The sequence below is a fragment of the Cavia porcellus genome, unplaced genomic scaffold, assembly GCF_034190915.1.
Source record: "Cavia porcellus strain 051 isolate PalLab524CR breed Dunkin Hartley unplaced genomic scaffold, mCavPor4.1 scaffold_13, whole genome shotgun sequence".
NCBI lineage: Eukaryota > Metazoa > Chordata > Mammalia > Rodentia > Caviidae > Cavia > Cavia porcellus.
Window position 1 is genome coordinate 26,101,165 of NW_026947496.1, and position 15,242 is coordinate 26,116,406.

At 36.1% G+C, this 15,242-nt stretch overlaps 1 long non-coding RNA gene across 1 annotated transcript; it reads left to right on the forward strand.

Annotated features, from left to right (window-relative positions):
* The first annotated feature begins 2,910 nt into the window (after positions 1-2,910).
* Positions 2,911-14,801, forward strand: LOC106027452 (uncharacterized). The gene is made up of 4 exons (XR_010051029.1): positions 2,911-3,087; positions 7,222-7,377; positions 8,603-8,681; positions 14,512-14,801. It is a non-coding gene; the product is annotated as an uncharacterized LOC106027452 (long non-coding RNA).
* Positions 14,802-15,242: the final 441 nt, after the last annotated feature.

Consider the following 15,242-nt stretch of genomic DNA (forward strand, 5'->3'; position numbering starts at 1 on the left):
CCCAATTCTTTTGTTTTAAAATTTTTTATTTAAATAAAAAAGAAAGAAAAGCAAGACAAAACATAAAAAAGCGTAGAAGTAATACAGAATTTCAAAGAAAAATATTAACACTAAGAAATTACTAGTCGATAAGTTATATATTGTCCTCTTAGTAATAGTTGTTCAAGTTACAAAATCAAAGCATAAAGAGTGTACAAACACTGACAGTAAAAACCATTCTGTTCAAAGATCTAATAGAAACTTGGTATAAAAATAGTACCCAGTTCTTAGGTGTTAATCTGTTTGTTGCTGTACAGGTCCTTCGAAGATGTGATTAAAGTCACTAGCAGCTGATTTTAAGTAAGAGAGAGAGTCCTAAATTTTCTGGGGGACCTGATTTGATCCTTTAAAATGTTCTGGAATGTTATGAAGTATGATCAAAATATATAGTGAATGTGTAAATTAAAAAAAAATGATTACAGTAAAAGACACACTGTCATTAGTGACCCTCCAAACTCACCCCCTCTTGAACCTGCTTATTTCATTGTTCTGGCCACTCTCTGAAGCAGTGTTGGAGTCCTCTTTGTTGAGTATCTTCACAAGTTTTGATAAAAAATATCTAATTTTTGCAGTGCAGCATCCAACACAAAGGCAGGCTGATAATAAGAATGTTATGTGGTGTCCTCATCCAAGGCTCCTCCTCCATGTCAAAATGACCATGAAAGGTAAACATTTTTGATTGATTCAGGACTTCAAGGCTAGCACGATGGTGCAACTAAAGACAAGAAAAAGAGCTTCTGATGCTTCCTAAATTTTCTCCTACCACAAGACCCAGGAAGGGGCGTCTGCCACCTTCTGTCACTTCTGGTCTCACCTGGACTCATCGTACACAGCAGACGGTCCTGTGAGAAAAATGTATCCTTCCACAGAAACCCTCAGGATCATTTCTGTGACCTTTTAAAAGTAACTCAGTTTTCAACAGATTGCAAAATGTCCAAATTTTTCCCCTTGATAAAACTGATGATTTTAAAGATTTTGACCTTGCTGAGGAGAAACCTTACCTGATCTTTTCATAAGAATCAGCAGTCAACTGAACCCAAATAGCATGTAAGCCTAATGGGGTTTGTTTGTCAGAATATGTGAGGGTACTTGGAATTGGAAAATAATCCTTGAAATTCGCACCAAGTTGAGCGTGAATCTAACAGCTTAGAACTCTGATTTAGACACTTGTTACATTTTTATTTTCTCTGTCTCTCTCGTTCTGCTAACAGTTAACCATCTCTTGATTTCCTTTCATTCAATTTTCTTTTACCTGTTCAGCACTTCTTTACATTAATTTGTCTCCCCATTAATTGCAGTTGCTGGTAATTTACTCAACACAATGCTTCCACGGAGGCTAAGCAACAAGAAAAGATGAACTCTTGAGGTTTCTCCCAGGACTACACTTAGATTTGTGCTAAGCGAATGGATTAATGAAATAGAGAAATACTTTCTCCTTTGTGTCTACATTTTGCTTATCTTGTTAAACTCCATTTTGAATGAAAGTTTGAATCGTAAGGAAGTATTAAATCCTCAATTTTCACTGCAACAGATTATGCCTAGAAATAAGGTGAATTAATGCCCCTTGTATATATAATCATTTATAGCATTTCTGAGCGAAGTGATAAAATATGCCTACCTTTTCTGAGATCAATCCTCTTGTGTTTCTCACTTTCACCTTCTCCCAAACACTCTCAAGTGTGATTATTTTATCCAGGAAATGATTCAAAATATCAGTTACAAGGCATTTATGCAACTGTGTAAATTAATTACTGTGTTAAGGGCTGGATAAAAGCAGTTTTCAAACTTCTTACCCTAACATCTGTTTAGCATGTGGCAGGAGGTAGTGGCACTTGGAAGCCCTTTATCCTTCAGACAAAAGATGCTCTTTCCAACTTCTTGGGGGCAGAACTGCCTTACCAGATAGGTGTATTGGGAGTCGTCACTACCTGCATTTTTCAGAGAAGGAAACTGAAATAGCAAAATAAAGTCCTGCACCTATGTTCACATAATGATGGTGCTGGAACTTGAATCCATGGCCTGAGTTCAAGAGTAGAGGTTTAACTACTGCACCCTCCCAATGAGAATTTTTCTATGATTGAAGAGTGGTCTATTCTGCTGTGAGAAACATACATAATAAGAATCAATTTGAGATCTGTGTTGGATGTAGATACAGTAAGCAGATAGCCTTTGTGTGAGGAAGGATAAGATGGCAGGGAAGGGCCAAGTAGGTGATAAATATTCATGAGGCCTTAAATTACCCACCCATGGGTGACACCCATTCTGCCCATGTGTTCTCTGCCAGAGAAATACCGATACGATTGTTGTTGCTCATCAGTCTGACAGGCAAGTGTGGTCATTTGCCAGATGGATGCACTGTATCCTTCAGAAGATCTGAGTGTGTCTTGGCTCAGGCGTCTTCCATCTGCTGGCCTTCCTGGTTCAATTCTCTGCTCTGATCTTTGCAAACATTCCTTCCACAGGGAAGGCTTGTATGACAGACAGGAAGAAGACACAGACACTGGGTGCCCTGGGATTCACTGTTGACTTCCTGCCTCCCTGTACAATTCCCCCAAGATTTTTAATACCCTATTTCTTCCCCTTGCTCTTATGAAGTGCTTTGGATTAATTTAGTGAACAGTGGAATAATTTCTCCAAGTGCCACCCTATTCTGTGAGCTTTGGAGAGTTTGCAAGTCAATATGGTTGGAGGCTGTGGAAGAATTAATTTTCCAGAGGAGACACTGAGTATCACTGCAATCAAAAATTTCACAATCTTCCAACATACCACACTGCCAAGCTACTAATAAGTAAAAAAAAAAAAGACACGTAAAAAATTATGCCTCTTTTTAGCTGCATGCTGAGAGTGAAATCCGTAATGATAATGATGAACTTGAAATTAGTGTGTTGGCTTGTCATATTTATTGCATGTATCATATTACAGGAGCAGTTTGCATGGGTCATCTCATTTAATCCTTGCAACAATCCTCTCAGCTGTTTATCATGCAGGTTCTGATTTTGAAGATGCAGAATTTCAAAACGATGAAGGAGTTGGCCCAATGTCATGCAGGTAATAAACAGCTAAACTCTGGAGCTGCACATGCTGTGATTGTTCTTGGCACTGATAATCCACAGCTCCCTGTGTCACATACACACTTAAAGAACAGGGTGAATCCAAGAAGGGCCTGGGGATTCACACTCTGGAACATCAGCTTCTGATAACCACGATTTGAGATTTATATATACCTATCTGAATGCTTGAAAAAAAAGGTATCTGAAAGTTTAGAGAAGGAAATAAATTTTAAATAAGTCCTGTAAAGCACTGTTTAAAAATGGGTATATTTCACATACTGAATGCTGAAAGCAATAACCTCTGGAGGGGATATGAGAGGCCATAAAAAAGGCCTTACAATTTTTATCTTTACAATTCCATATTATTGGCATCTTATATGAGGCTATATAATTTGATGTCACTTTAATAACAATAAACAAGAGGAGAGAAAAGTCATTTGTGTCTCCAAATACCAGGCTTCTTGGGTCAGTGAGGGTGTACTGTGACTTCAATGAATCTGAAGCGTCAAAGGCCCTTCCTGTGCTTTGGACTGAATATCAGACTTGTCATTTTGTGCAAATGTCTGGAAGACATACACGGGAACTGAAAAATACCCAAATGTGAAAAGTCAGTTAGGATAATATGTTTAGCTGGATCATCAAACAGTGCTATGAGACACAGAGCCAGCACATATAAAATTCTTTTATAAAAATTTTAAATAAAATTCAAAACAATTTTCAGAAATGATTTTAAGACTTGAGTCATGTCAGATAAAATGTAAAAGGTAGTACAATACGTGATCTTTGTTTCTTTCCTGTGGATTTTTATCCTCTTTTTCCTTCAAATGTGTCTGCTTTTTATAGAAAGCTGAAAGACGCCAAGGGGATCTGAGCAAGGAATTTTACGCAGATACAGTGGTTACGATGGGAATCCTAGGGAGAGTCTGTGATTAAGGATCACATATAACCTGGTATACTGGTATATATATATATATATATATATATATATATATATATGTATGTATATATATAGACTTCTTTACTGACAGAAACACACTACAAAGAGGCAAAGAGGACTCTACATTGAAAGCTCTCTTAATCCAAGGACACAGACCAATGAGGTAATAAAGTATTGTTTATAACCTTTGAAATAAATGGTTTTGAAGGTAATGTGTGGCACACATTTATTTAGTCTAAAAGTAGCAAGTCTGCTGCCTGGATATGTGAATTAAAATTGCTATTTTCTTTACATGACCTCAGATGCTATTTTTCTAAGTAAATATTTTAAGACATATTCACTATACCCATTAGTTTGTAGGGATGATCATCCAAAATATTTCTCTATTTTTTTATTTCTTCTCTCTAGAAAGTAGTCAGAGTCCCATAGAACTGGGAGGATAATTATGGATCAGAAGAGAAGAGGCACGGGAGTGGCCATAAGAGAACTTCTGCAGTAAAGTTATTAGAAAATTACATTAGAATTGTCCTTCCTCTGTACATATTTTAATTTTATAGTATTTTTTCTAGATTAATTCTACTGCTAAGTTTTTGAATGCTGTGGGGTGGCTTCAACTCAGTGGTTTTAAACACCATCTGTACTTTAGAATTCTTCCTAGGAAATTTTTAAAACATCCTATCCCAAGCCCGTAACTCCACAGGCTTCATCAACTGGTGGAGTAAAATAATCAGTAGTTTTTAAAATGCTTTTGACACTCTGCTATAAAGAAGGATAAACTTGAATCACTTCTAGGCAGATGGATATACCTTGAGATTATAATGCTTATGGAAATAAATCAGACATGAGAACTTAAATACCAAAGGTATAAATAAATTAAAGAGAAAAAGACAGATTATAAGAACCAGGGAGATAGAACATTTGCAAAAGGAAGGGGATCAAGAATGGGGGAGGGGATAAATGAAGAATTAAGATGAGTTATGGACATGTACCAGCATCTTACAATGAATGTAATCATTACATATTGCGAACATATACTAATAAAACACTTCTTTAAGAAAAGCATGGAGAGTATTATGGTGTTCAGCAGAGTGGAGGTAGAAGCTCTATCGCAGTGTATTTGTGTTCTTAAGTTACCCCATCTTCTCTCCTTTCTTTTTGCTTTTCCTTCCATGAGGTGTCTTATGATTTCATTCATTCAATCACCCAACAGACATCACTGAGCATTTATTAACTACCTGACACTGAACTTATATGAGGGATGCAAATACTAGTATTGATAAAGGACGCACTGGTACTGTCTTTGAAGAGCCAGTTCCTAAGAGATGTGACGAATGGTCAGCTATTGTGATTTGCTGGGGATTGGGAATGGAGAATGGGCAGGGGTTCCTCAATGTATAATTTGGGAGGCAAAAATCAGGAAATCTTGGATAAATTGAACAAATATGTCACTTGAATTTGAACACAAAGATGAAGAATGGATTAATTTGGTGTGGAGGGCTGAGAAAAGTTTACCGAAGTTGCGTCATATACAAAATTGAGCTTGATCTTGGAACATGCACAGGTATTTGCTTTGTACCCTAGTGTGAAAGAATAAAAGAGCTTAAAAGTTCCCAAAAAAGACAATGGAAGCACCTGGAATATTCACATTTTTAGAATGTTAGTTCAATTTTTCCCAGTTGAGAAGTATAATTTTTAAAATCTAATATTTCCTAAAGCTGTATTTTGTCAGAAGATACCTTTTTTTAACTCATCACTTTTAAATAACTCCTACATCAACCAAGTATGGAGAAAGGTAGTTTGTAAAGATGAGGTTAGAAGAAAGGCCTGAGAATAGACCCAGAAAAGGGGTTGGAAAGACACATACTACAAGAATCTTTGCATACTTTGAATAGAAAAAACAAAAAACAAAACCCATTTCAAACTTTTTTTGTTTTAGAAACTAAAAGTCTTTCATCAAAGTTCTTTTCAAATTTTTCTTCTATTGCCTGTTGACCATCCATTTCATGATGGTAGGTGGCCTTTGGCAGAGTTTACCAACACTTTGCATTGAATTTCCAGGCATTCTGACTCTAAAACTCCCTACTTATGGCTTTGTCCAGAGTACACTAATTGAGAAAGTGATTAAGGGAAAAGAAATCAGTCAATAAGTAGTTTGTTTACCTAAACACCAATATGATAAGGGATGAGCTGAAATATTTCTTGAAAATAGAGAAAAAAGAAGGTTTATTTAGAAATTTAAAGTTACTACTAATAAAAACAAAGAATTAGTGTTTGTTTATCTGTTAGTTTCTATATAATCTGAACTCAAGTTTACAGAGTTAAGGTTTCCAGATGGTAACACAACAGCTACTGAAATCTGAATTTCAAACAGACAATGAAAATACTTATATTTCACGCAATATTTTTTTTCTAAATTTTATAACTTTAACAGAGGGTGAATTCTCTTTTTAAATTTTCAGCTCACCTGATGCAGAAGTAACATTTTCCCCATAAAGATATGTCCTTCCCCAAACAGATCTGTGTCAGCATGAGCAATAATAAGGTTCAGCCTCTTGGTGACAGATCTATCAAGTGACCCACACACGCCTCTGTGGGACATGGAGCGGTAAACTGAGCTAAATGGCTTCTGAGGATGTTTTGGCAGTTCAAGCTATGAACAATTTTGCAGAGATAAGCTGCTTGTTTACAGCAAAGAGAATCTCCTCAGTCTCTGCATATTATTCTGATAGTCACACACTGTGGAATGGAGTCCCACCATGAAGGGAAATCTGGCAGTTGCACGCAATTTTAGTGAAATCTGGAAGGAAATTCAATAGTTTTCATTTGTTGACTCATTGCCAAGTATTGGTTCTTTGTAATTCATGCTATTTTAAGTTAAAATTATGGTCAAGGAATGTGCAATTATTGGAAATTATTTTGGAGTTATAGTCTGTCCCTAGCATGCCTATTTTCATTTCCACTGATGGCTCCTCTCAGAATGTATCTACCATGGTCCACAATAGAGGATGTGAGGGCCCTGGCTTGCTCGTTGGTTGTTCCTTGAACGTTCTGTAATATAATGAGGTAGGCTGCTGACAGCCTGTCATTTTTCCTAGCCACCTATTTACTTGACTCCATCCCTTTACCCTTCCAGAAAAGAGTTGATGTTCTGTCCTCTGAATGCAAACTAAACCTATGTCTTGATTTTACTAACAGAAAGAATGAAAAGTAACATTGAGTGAAGTCCAGATCTTAGCCCCAGAGACATCTCCTGGTTCTTACCTTCTCCATCAGAGCTGAGGCTGAACTATCAAGGATGCCTGGACTGAAAGTGAAAATGTCTTCAGCTGGAACCTTGCTGGCCAAGACACGGTAGTGAGAGTTCAACCCTTCTGGCAGGATATGATGTGGAAAAGTGTGTGTGATACTGATCTAGATCTTTAGGTTGTAAGCTAAAACACTGCCCCCAACAGGGAGAGCAGCCTCTATCTGGGCTTATTGAAGTCAATGGAATAGTATCTTAAGTGTAGTATCCACCAGACTACTTTCTTGTGTAAGATATTTCAGTCACCAGCATCATCTTGAAAATTGTGACCGTTAGAATTAGATCCTAAAGGGAACCTCCCGTACATAGAGTTAAAACTATAATAATGATAAATCAATTTTTCAGATTAATAAATAGGGGCTGGAGATTTAACTCAGGAGCATAAGCACCTGCCTTGCAAACACGCAGTCATGAGTTCGATCCCTGGTATCAAAAAAAAAAAAGATTAATAAATAGATTATGTATTTCTATGAGAAATAAGCATTTGTGATGACAAAATCCAAACTCACATGAAAAGCTGGAGTTTCTTCTATTGGAAGCCAGAGAAACAGTAGAAACAACTTAGTTGCTTTATGATTGTGAATGTCTGAATATTCTGATATAGTTGTAATTTTAAGATGACTAAGAAAATACAATAAAAAGTATGCAGTTTATTATATTCTGTTGTCATTTTAGAAAAATCACTGACATATTTTAATTGAAATTTTCATATAATTTGTTCAAGTGACAGTAATGATCTAAGTTATAAATATTAACATATGCAAAATCAATTTTGAATATATTTTCATCAAAGCTGTATATTAAAAGTAAATGTAAAAAATTAAAAAAATCAATTTTCATAACTTCTCAAAGATTTTTTTTCCAGAAATAGAAAAGACCAAAGAAATAATGCAAAAATATCAACACATTAAATAAGATTTTTTTTATGAAATAATTTTGCCACTGTTTACTGAGGGGTAAGAAGTCATGAAAAGAAGCTAATGATTTGGCTAGAATCCCTGGCCAACTGTCAGGCAGAGAGATGGAAAAGTTCACGTGAGGCCAGTTGAGCCCAGCTGAGCCCAAGTTTCCTGACAAAACCTGGTAAACCATACATGGAATTTAAAAGAATTGTACATTATTCAGGGTTTGAGACAGTATTTTTCCTACTTACGGAAGTAGAAGAGAAAATTAGAAACAATTACTTGCTCAGGACAATATAATCACTACAGGCAGGTGCAATCATTTTTAAAACATTTTTCATAATTCTTTTCTCTTTTGGACATTTTTTAGGACACCACAGAGAATCATCACAAAAATAATGAAAATTGTAATTGGATTGGACTACCCCTAAGTCCAAAAACTTTGTCAGGTAAAATTAATCCTACTTTTTAGTTTCTTTGACACTTGTGAAGCTGTGAAAATTAAATTCAAATGTTTTATTTGGCACTAACTGTAGGAATGAATATACATCAAATGACTGAAATAAGGTGACATAAAGAAGTATCCAGTGAAATACCTCTTACGAATATAAATATTGTTTCATTTTCTAGCTGCCCATATATAGTCCTAACAGAATTCATCATATTCACTGAAGTCATGTGTATCTTTTATAAAACTTATCATCAAAGGCATTGTTAGTCAAGCATATCAGCATATATTTATTGAGTTCTTACTGCACAAGAAGTTGTGTTGGATGTGGTACCACATGCTCAATTTGAAAAACCAGAGAACAGCCCACCTCAGGTGTCTATGGTGATTATGGATATTTCTCTTAGGTATATGAAAAAGTAAGTACCCTAAATTTATTGTGGGATACCCCTGAGGGTATAGGAATCATTGGTCATCTCTATATCAATTAACATGCATTCTTCTGTATATATTTTACCCATGAATATATTGATGATAATTCCTAGCCACTGCAAATAGAAGAAATTTACTTGTTTCATATTGTTTAATTATTTTAGTATCTCTTTGTACATTTTTTATTTGTATTTATTTTAAAAACTACATGTACTCAGAAACATATATATCCTTTTAATCTCTGGCATATGAGCAGCTATTTTTCTTCTTTGCCATATGTGCTTTTGCTTGGCTTCATCAGGTCTCCATAACAAAGTATGATAGGGTTGACTTAGACAGAAGACATCGGTTTCTCACAGGACAGTGGGCTGAACCTCCAAGATTAAAGTGTCAGCAGCTCTGGTGTCTCTCAGGGTGGCCTCTCATGGTCTCTTCTCCAATAGCCACATTCCAGAGGTCTCTTGGAGTCCAGATTTCTTCTTCTCAAAATGTCACCAGTTGGATTGGATTAGAGCCCACCATGACAATCTCATTTAACTTCAAGCATCTGTTTAAGGGTCCTGTTCCTAAGTACAGTCACATTCTGAAGTTCTGTGGGTCGAGACTCTAACATATGAATTTGGGATCAGGAATGCAACTCAGACCATAACTGATTTTATTATCTTATTTATAGTAACAGAATATATAAATTCCTTTACATCATTATTAAATAACACTTTATATATTCCTTTTATGTTTTCAACATTACACTCATCTGTTTGATTCAATAATAATTAATATCAATACTTTTGTATTGATTTACACCTGTCATATGTGGCATTAATTACTTTGTATGAATTATGGGATTTAAGCCTCTTAGCATCCCTGTGAGCTAGCCACTGCAATTGTTCTTACTGTGCTGGGAAGAAACTGACATTTTGACTTTTTATTCATTTGTAGAGTTCCATAGTTGACAGGCAGAGGCTGGAGTATAGTTCTGGCCTTTTGAAGCACAATAGTCCTATAAAGTCAATATTTTAGGTACTGTGCTATGTGATTTGTTGGGAGTCAACAGTTCCCTTATCATATTTTGAACTCCTATATGGCAGATCCATTTATTCGCCTTCTATTTCTAGCATTTTATCTCCCTGTTTTAGTAGGAGATGGTAAATTCTCAGTACACTATTGATTTGATGTTGTTTGTTTTTAACCATTTTTTAAATAAGCTACTGGATAAATAACTTTTTGATGTAATGAACTCAGCATCCTAGGTAACCCAGCTGCATGGAACATATAGCACACTGGTTAACACTCTGTTTAACTGGAAAGCAGTGTGCTTCGTACATGTTAGAATCCAACCAAATTAAGAGATTACACAGATTGCCTAGGGCCATTCAGTTAATTGGTGAAGATTAAAAAATAAACAAACCAAAAGCATGACTGTATTCCACTTCTAGTTCATTACTTTTCCATCTAATGTCTCCATATACAAATGAAATGACCTGCTGAAGTCTGTTAGATAAACAAATATTGTATATTATTTTAAAAATTCTTATCAGGGTTTCCTTCAAAAGAGAACCGTAATGCAAGCTTTTCTCTCCTGGTAATATTTAATGACTAGACTTGAGAGGAAGGGGATTTGTGTTGTTCTCAGAATGGCTACAGCAGCATTTTTTTAATTTATAAGGAAAAACTCTCTACTGGGCACACAATTAATGCGCTGTTTGCCTGCTTATTGTGAGACAGCGAAGGCACCTGTGTGCCGTGAGTGTTTTCCCTGTAACACTTACCCATTGTGTGCTCAGATTCTGGCCAGTTTCAGCTCCAGCTTTGAATGAGAGCCCCAGGGTCTCAGTGTGCTTTCCATTAGCGTCCAATTCATCTTTGTTTCCCTCCTTCAGCCATCTGGTTACCACTGTGAATAAATGGAACTGTGGATGCTCCCACAAAGCACAGAACCACCAATTCCCAGGCCCCTTCAAATGGGTGTTCCTTTCTCCACTTAGAAATCAGATGCAGTCCTGTCCCTCTATATTGCCCTTCTTTGTTGTGGCCATGCCATGTGTTAATGTAAAAGGCTCTTTTCCCCTTCTTTTCTGACTCTCTACCTTCATAAAAACAGGATAGAGGCTTTCTGGTAATCTTTAAAATTCTTAAGACATTTTCCATAATGAAATTGCTGCAGAGGTATTTCATCTGGTTCTAAATGGGTAATTTTTCAAGGCACATAGCTAGATATAGTGGACATATTTTCTCCTTTTTATTGCTTTTTTCTATAGGTAAAGCTAGCTGATTCTATCCATCACTTATTCTGAAATCATTTTAAACACACACAAACACATATACGCACAACACACACATACACACACACACACACACACACACACACACACACACTGGTATTTGCCATTTAATTTGCTTAATGTGGAGATAGGAATTCTGAATTCTTAACAATGATAACATGAGAAAAATATTAGTTTGGAAAGAAGTTTGAGTTTTCCTGCTGAAAGATCTTATAATTGATGTTAGTTTTGTTTCCACCAAAAGTAATAAGAAAGATTTTAAATGCATGAGGTCCAAGCCCCCCCCCCCAACTCTGAGTGTAATTCCATTTCCACAAACACGGCTCAAGTTCAATTCTGTATGTGATTGGCCCCACAAAAGACAGAGCCTCCACAAACTCATTACAATCAAATGGGACTTGAATTCTCTTGTCTAATGTCATAATAAGCAATTATGAGCATCTTCTCAGCATTCAAATCGGGTAATGGTGAAGCCCTAGAGAGACATTTACATGCTGGCAGGCTCAGGCTGATGGAATGTGTATAAGCTCTGTGGATCCCTGAAGACAAGATGGGCAGCTTGATGCCAGGGCAGACTGCCCTCTGTAGTTAGGGCGCACACTACCTTCAATTATGACTCGTGTTTTATAAGCCGGGCAGTTATAATTATATGTGTGTTATTCTGGAGAGTCCACCATGGTGGTAACTGAACAGCCGCTTCCAACTACTCCCCATTTTCATAAGACAATAGAATATGAAGCTGCCAACTTCACATTTCTGTGAAGGCGGAGTCTGGGAAAATACCAGTTGCTACCATTCTATTTAAGCTAAATCTCCTTTTGTCAGCATTATTTAGCATTATTGGTGGGACACTTTGTAGAGATAATCAGGTAAATAAACACTTGCCATCCTAAAGCAAAGTATTGAGTAGTGCCTCTTAATTATTGGAAAATTTCCCTGCAAACAAATTAGTTACTGGATTGTAGTATTCTTTTCAGCCAAGCATTTGCAGCAAAATGAGATGGCCTCTAGTGAGACTCGATGACTCTTAAGGGATTTTCCTGCTCAAAATGCCATGAGTCAGTGAAATAATGGCCAGGTGGTATTTATACATACCATAGTTTGTATAACTATGTATACATACCATCTATGCTTTTTATAAAACCAACTTAGATGACACAAGAAAAATGAATAATTGGACCAAATTAAGCAGCTCAGGGAAAAAACCTCTCTTTAAAGTTTGTTTTTAATTGTGAAGAAAAACAGAAAAAAAAAAAAGAGAAAGTCTTGCAGGTATTATTTTCATACATCTATAATTCATGCTTCCTCTACTGCAAAAGTCTGCTTAATGGCATGTAATACCCCTTGAAAATTAAATCATTATAGACCCCTTTAAATGCATATACCAAGCCCTAAGACTTCAAAACATAAAGATGTTACATCTATTATGTGGTTCACTCTGCCCCTGGCAAAAATCAATGCAGTTATTTCATTTGTCTTAACAATCATATTGCCCTACTGTATGGTTGATCTGATCAGTGATGGCAGTGATAGTTAAAGGACTGGATGAATCCTGATGTTCTTTCCTATGCAGATAAGGTCAGATCACCCTTTGAACTGTATGTACCTCAGTGGCGCTCAGATGCGGTACCTTTTATGTAAGCAAATAAAAACGCTTTTTGACTCTTCAGACAGTCAAAGTGAGTTAAGACTGTTTTACCTGGGAATAATTATTGACTTTGCATATTACCTTTTTTCAGATATTACAGTATCTCTAGCAATACAAAGATGATTTCCAATAAAAAGATTAACAAAACATTTTAACAGAACCAATATTCTCCTGCTTTATCAAATCAGATAGAGAAATTATTATAATATTTTCAATAGAAAAGTGACTAAAATATCTATAAGCAGTCCCAAACACATTAAAATGATTTTTTAAAAAATATTATAAACTGCCCTCCTAAACAAAAACTCCCAGAAGTTAGCTTTCTTTCCCAATTGGCACATATTCACATAATTTACTTACGCAATTAGACATTCACATTGGATGTAAAGATGAAATATAAACTAATCAACTAAAACCAACAAGGAGCAATGAGAGTTTTGACCCCAATGACGAGTGTCATGGAGTTCAAAAAGCCTATGTCACAGGAGCCTCATTCCGTCAGTAATGACTTTGGTCCTGTCTCTATTTCATATTGAACATTGGGGATTCTGGAGGAAGAAGCAGAAAACAATGCTCCCAAATGCTAGAATGAGTAAGTTTTTTCATGCTTTTAGCAATGTGACCTTAGGTATCGATTTATAGCCCACCAAGGCACCCCGGTGCAAAAGGGAACACTGGTAATTAAGTCAGTATCTGCACTTTCTAAAATAGTGCTGACTTGCAACAAAGAGGGCCCCTTTATTTTCCCTCTCCGTCCCCCCATGAATGCAGATGCAGGCACTGACCTCTGACTTTTCTCTAAATTCTCTAGCTGCAGCTGTTATTTTTCTTTCTCTCGGCCTTTAGCTGGTGATAGACTGTTAAGAGTCATTAAATGGTGAGAGCAGCTTTCTTTCAAGCAAAGATGAAGCAATTTGTACCCAAATACTTACTTATAAAATATGCCTTTATTGAGCTCAGAATAAATGAAAATACTTTCATTTGGGTGTAAAATGTCTTGCAGATGAGCACCTGAGCCAATTGCTTACATTAAGAAGGGACAGCCGTTTTGGGGACAAGAATTTTATATTTTAACATGGGACTTTCCATTATAAAATTCCCAAGATTGTAAAGAGACTTGAGTCAGAAATCTTTTCTTTGTATTCCATTAGAGTCATTACTGAAATAGGTCCACAAAAGGTAATAGCAATAAAACCAAATACCTTGAGGTATGTATGCAAATTATATGCTAATATATGGTAATCTAAGTACTATGTTCAGTGGCCATAAAAATACTAAATACAGCTAATTAAAGGTAGGTATGTTGCTGTGTTTTATACTTCCCAGCAATATGAGAGAGGTAGTATATTATGATCATTATAGCATTACTTGCCTTGGGGAGAACATCCAACATTTTAACAGAATTTCTCATTCTGGTATTATTTGTCCATTTCACCGAATGTAATCACTTTCTCTTTTCCCCACCCCAGGCCTTAAATCCATGAGGTTAGTGCAAAACTAAATGACAAATCAAGTCCTTTGCCTCAAGGAACACACACACTTTCTTTGCTAGAAACTTTGGAATATTAAGCCCACTTAGCACTCTTCTTCTAAGAAGTGCCTCCCACTGGCGAAGCGAGGTTCAGCAGTCAGCCACGTTGAAAAGGAGGATAACTGGAGGAGCCAAAAGTTCTCACATACCTGGGAAATGGGTAGAACTATTTCTCCCCGAAATACACTTCCATATGGAGGAGACTTTCCTTGAGTGGAATTCCAACCATGGGATGCAGATTTTATTTTATAATCTTACATAATTCTAAGGAAATAAAGAAAAATGGCAAAAATGTATCAAAAAATCTACCAGTTTGATATGAAATCTGCCTAAAATACTTGATTTTTCTTATATGTAACTAGGTAAGTTATGCGTATATTCAATATATTAAAAGTTTTTATCCTTATGTTTTTTTTCTCAATTGTATGCTTTAACAGGCTTGAAAATTAACCAAGTTAGACCAAAAAATCCACATCAAACCAAATTACCAATTCATGGATGAGGCTTGTGTTGTGATAGTATCCAATGGCCATTGTAACAAAATACAACAACTGGTGTGGCTTTAAAAATACACAAATGTTTTATGTTGTACTTGCAGAGGCCAGAAGTCCATCCCAGGTCTCACTGCCAATCACCAACCTGTCTGCAAGGCTGCCTTCCAGAATTCAC